Here is a 5,266-nt window from a genome sequence, read left to right on the forward strand (position 1 = left end):
ATAATCACAATCAACAAACCGACCGGCCGCCCCCCCCCCCCCCCCCATTACACCTTTCCATACAACAATGTGTACCTTAACCTAAACTATACTGTACCTTAACCTAAACTATACTGTACCTTAACCTAAACTATACTGTACCTTAACCTAAACTATACTGTACCTTAACCTAAACTATACTGTACCTTAACCTAAACTATACTGTACCTTAACCTAAACTATACTGTACCTTAACCTAACCTATACGGTACCTCAACCTAACCTATATTGTGCCTCAACCTAACCTATGTTGCGCCTTAACCTAACCTATGTTGCGCCTTAACCTAACCTATGTTGCGCCTTAACCTAACCTATGTTGCGCCTTAACCTAACCTATGTTGCGCCTTAACCTAACCTATGTTGCGCCTTAACCTAACCTATGTTGCGCCTTAACCTAACCTATGTTGCGCCTTAACCTAACCTATGTTGCGCCTTAACCTAACCTATGTTGCGCCTTAACCTAACCTATGTTGCGCCTTAACCTAACCTATGTTGCGCCTTAACCTAACCTATGTTGCGCCTTAACCTAACCTATGTTGCGCCTTAACCTAACCTATGTTGCGCCTTAACCTAACCTATGTTGCGCCTTAACCTAACCTATGTTGCGCCTTAACCTAACCTATGTTGCGCCTTAACCTAACCTATGTTGCGCCTTAACCCAACCTATGTTGCGCCTTAACCCAACCTATGTTGCGCCTTAACCCAACCTATGTTGCGCCTTAACCCAACCTATGTTGCGCCTTAACCCAACCTATGTTGCGCCTTAACCCAACCTATGTTGCGCCTTAACCCAACCTATGTTGCGCCTTAACCCAACCTATGTTGCGCCTTAACCCAACCTATGTTGCGCCTTAACCCAACCTATGTTGGGCCTTAACCCAACCTATGTTGGGCCTTAACCCAACCTATGTTGGGCCTTAACCCAACACACGTTGGGCCTTAACCCAACACACGTTGGGCCTTAACCCAACACACGTTGGGCCTTAACCCAACACACGTTGGGCCTTAACCCAACACACGTTGGGCCTTAACCCAACACACGTTGGGCCTTAACCCAACACACGTTGGGCCTTAACCCAACACACGTTGGGCCTTAACCCAACACACGTTGGGCCTTAACCCAACACACGTTGGGCCTTAACCCAACACACGTTGGGCCTTAACCCAACACACGTTGGGCCTTAACCCAACACACGTTGGGCCTTAACCCAACACACGTTGGGCCTTAACCCAACACACGTTGGGCCTTAACCCAACACACGTTGGGCCTTAACCCAACACACGTTGGGCCTTAACCTGCTCTGTAATTGTCATACGACGCGTTAAATTAGTGTAGTGTTGCCTAACTGCAACCCCCGCAATATAGTTTGCTACTCGCACTGCCCGGTCCCCAGTGTATCGCTTCATGTTAAACACCTTGCAGCTATACACTGTAATGTGGATGGCAGCAGGACGTACATGCTCAATGCCCTTTGCAGTTGTTCATTGGCATTTGCAGTTGTTCATTGGCATTCGCATGGCGAAGCACTTAGCCTACGCTGTGGTACGGCCTGTGTCAACTGTCCGCTGATGTTGTACGTCCAAATCACACACTGTACTGCACATTGGTCCTCATGTACTGAATGATACATCGTGGTACATGTGACCGTACAACGACTGCGCCAACAACGGCGAACCATGCGGTCCAAATGTTGTGCACTCAGCTACGTGTCGTCTCCCTATAAGAGCTGGATTGCAGTGTGGTATGCCCTGGATGGCGATCAGCATGAGCCGTCTGTTGATGTAGTGGCGCGTGTTGTCAGACGTAGTCGTCTCTTCTCACACACCGTGATAGCATGGTGCACTGCGTTCCACATCTGCGACATGCGACAGAGGCCGGTTGACAGTCGTTCGCGCAATGGACATCGCATACGTACGGGGGCCACCTTCCACGTGTTCGCGAAGCGTGCACATGTTGTTGCGTGTATGTGGGCAGACATAGTGTGTCGTGACACCTGACACAGGCATGCAACAATCGTTGAATTTGCAAATGGCGATGGACGCCTACGTTTGCTGGTGACGTTACGCAAATGAACAACTGGTAAACCGTTGTGGTGCGGTTGTTCTCGCTAGAGGTGAATCAGTGATGGCGACGATCGGTTGAGCTACCAACCGGTTGTTCCAGCGATACCCACCATGCCCACGAACGTGAATGGCATCTGGGTGTGAAGCGATACGCGGCGGTGGCTGGGTGGGACCGTCCCCGGCCGGTGAGGGGGGGCCTCCCGGCGTGCTGGCCGCGCGGTGCGTGGGCGCACGCGCTACAGCCGGCTGGTGGGGGCGGCCAGTGGCAGGCGCGCCGGCCGACGGAGGCGGCAGGCGGCGCAGCTGCGCGCCGGCGCACCCTGCACGCGGCGCCGTGCGGCCAAAGTAGGTCCTCGCGGGCCCGGTGCGAAGCGCGGTGGACATCTGCAGTGTGCTGGTCCGATTGAGGACTGTGTGCGCTGAGGATGCGCCGCCGCCCGGCGCTCGGCGCCGCGACGCCGTCTGCTGCTCGGTCGCCTCTGCGGTTCTCGCAGGTGGTTTGTATCGCAGCTGTGCGGACGTGTTGGCGCGTGCGCTGTGCTGGGAGAGTTCGCTTCGGCACCCAAGTGGGGCTTTTGTCCTTCTGTGGCGCTGGCGTTGGAGCTGCCGGTCACCGTAGGTGGCGCGTGTTGTCTCCCGCCGGCAATGCCACGACAGCACGCTCCCGGGCCTCTGTCGGCAGCGGCAAGCTCAGTTGGGAGCACGGGTGGTCGCACCTAAAGCGTCTACTCGCCAAACCCCGGGCGATTGCGCCTCTCTCGAACCCGACCAAGTACTTAGGACGGCGCTGCGCGCCGCCGGGACCTGAGAGGGTTTCGAGGTGTATGGTGCAGGGGAGCTCAGCCTCCTCCTGTTTGCAGAATAATTGAGCGGACGCTTGCGTGTTCGCGCGGGCCCCCGGGACACACTCCCGGGCGGCCGGCTGCTCAGCTCTAGTTGACGCAGCTCCCTGGTTGATCCTGCCAGTAGTCATATGCTTGTCTCAAAGATTAAGCCATGCATGTCTCAGTACAAGCCGCATTAAGGTGAAACCGCGAATGGCTCATTAAATCAGTTATGGTTCCTTAGATCGTACCCACGTTACTTGGATAACTGTGGTAATTCTAGAGCTAATACATGCAAACAGAGTCCCGACCAGAGATGGAAGGGACGCTTTTATTAGATCAAAACCAATCGGTCGGCTCGTCCGGTCCGTTTGCCTTGGTGACTCTGAATAACTTTGGGCTGATCGCACGGTCCTCGTACCGGCGACGCATCTTTCAAATGTCTGCCTTATCAACTGTCGATGGTAGGTTCTGCGCCTACCATGGTTGTAACGGGTAACGGGGAATCAGGGTTCGATTCCGGAGAGGGAGCCTGAGAAACGGCTACCACATCCAAGGAAGGCAGCAGGCGCGCAAATTACCCACTCCCGGCACGGGGAGGTAGTGACGAAAAATAACGATACGGGACTCATCCGAGGCCCCGTAATCGGAATGAGTACACTTTAAATCCTTTAACGAGTATCTATTGGAGGGCAAGTCTGGTGCCAGCAGCCGCGGTAATTCCAGCTCCAATAGCGTATATTAAAGTTGTTGCGGTTAAAAAGCTCGTAGTTGGATTTGTGTCCCACGCTGTTGGTTCACCGCCCGTCGGTGTTTAACTGGCATGTATCGTGGGACGTCCTGCCGGTGGGGCGAGCTGAAGGCGTGCGACGCGCCTCGTGCGTGCTCGTGCGTCCCGAGGCGGACCCCGTTGCAATCCTACCAGGGTGCTCTTGAGTGAGTGTCTCGGTGGGCCGGCACGTTTACTTTGAACAAATTAGAGTGCTTAAAGCAGGCAAGCCCGCCTGAATACTGTGTGCATGGAATAATGGAATAGGACCTCGGTTCTATTTTGTTGGTTTTCGGAACCCGAGGTAATGATTAATAGGGACAGGCGGGGGCATTCGTATTGCGACGTTAGAGGTGAAATTCTTGGATCGTCGCAAGACGAACAGAAGCGAAAGCATTTGCCAAGTATGTTTTCATTAATCAAGAACGAAAGTTAGAGGTTCGAAGGCGATCAGATACCGCCCTAGTTCTAACCATAAACGATGCCAGCCAGCGATCCGCCGCAGTTCCTCCGATGACTCGGCGGGCAGCCTCCGGGAAACCAAAGCTTTTGGGTTCCGGGGGAAGTATGGTTGCAAAGCTGAAACTTAAAGGAATTGACGGAAGGGCACCACCAGGAGTGGAGCCTGCGGCTTAATTTGACTCAACACGGGAAACCTCACCAGGCCCGGACACCGGAAGGATTGACAGATTGATAGCTCTTTCTTGATTCGGTGGGTGGTGGTGCATGGCCGTTCTTAGTTGGTGGAGCGATTTGTCTGGTTAATTCCGATAACGAACGAGACTCTAGCCTGCTAACTAGTCGCGTGACATCCTTCGTGCTGTCAGCGATTACTTTTCTTCTTAGAGGGACAGGCGGCTTCTAGCCGCACGAGATTGAGCAATAACAGGTCTGTGATGCCCTTAGATGTTCTGGGCCGCACGCGCGCTACACTGAAGGAATCAGCGTGTCTTCCTAGGCCGAAAGGTCGGGGTAACCCGCTGAACCTCCTTCGTGCTAGGGATTGGGGCTTGCAATTGTTCCCCATGAACGAGGAATTCCCAGTAAGCGCGAGTCATAAGCTCGCGTTGATTACGTCCCTGCCCTTTGTACACACCGCCCGTCGCTACTACCGATTGAATGATTTAGTGAGGTCTTCGGACTGGTACGCGGCATTGACTCTGTCGTTGCCGATGCTACCGGAAAGATGACCAAACTTGATCATTTAGAGGAAGTAAAAGTCGTAACAAGGTTTTCCGTAGGTGAACCTGCGGAAGGATCATTACCGACTAGACTGCATGTCTTTCGATGTGCGTGTCGTGTCGCGCAACACGCTACCTGTACGGCTCGCAGAAGCCGTGCGCCGCGTGCGGAACCACGCGTGCTTCTCAAAACTAACGCCAATGTTGTGTGGTACGAGCGCTGAAGCGCTGGAGCGGCTGGCCTGCGGCACCTGGCGCCTGGCGCCGGTTTTGAATGACTTTCGCCCGACTGCCTGTCCGCTCCGGTGTGGAGCCGTACGACGCCCATCGGCCGTGAGGCCGTTGGACACAGAACGCTTGAACAGGGGCCGCCACACGCCTACGTCCCG

The 5,266-nt window shown here is 54.2% G+C and overlaps 1 non-coding gene across 1 annotated transcript; it reads left to right on the plus strand.

The window, feature by feature from the left end:
- The first annotated feature begins 3,049 nt into the window (after nucleotides 1–3,049).
- Nucleotides 3,050–4,960, plus strand: LOC126434415 (small subunit ribosomal RNA). Its single transcript, XR_007579212.1, has one exon. It is a non-coding gene; the product is annotated as a small subunit ribosomal RNA (ribosomal RNA).
- The last annotated feature ends 306 nt before the right edge of the window (nucleotides 4,961–5,266 follow it).

The sequence above is a fragment of the Schistocerca serialis genome, unplaced genomic scaffold, assembly GCF_023864345.2.
Source record: "Schistocerca serialis cubense isolate TAMUIC-IGC-003099 unplaced genomic scaffold, iqSchSeri2.2 HiC_scaffold_1187, whole genome shotgun sequence".
NCBI classification, from domain to species: domain Eukaryota; kingdom Metazoa; phylum Arthropoda; class Insecta; order Orthoptera; family Acrididae; genus Schistocerca; species Schistocerca serialis.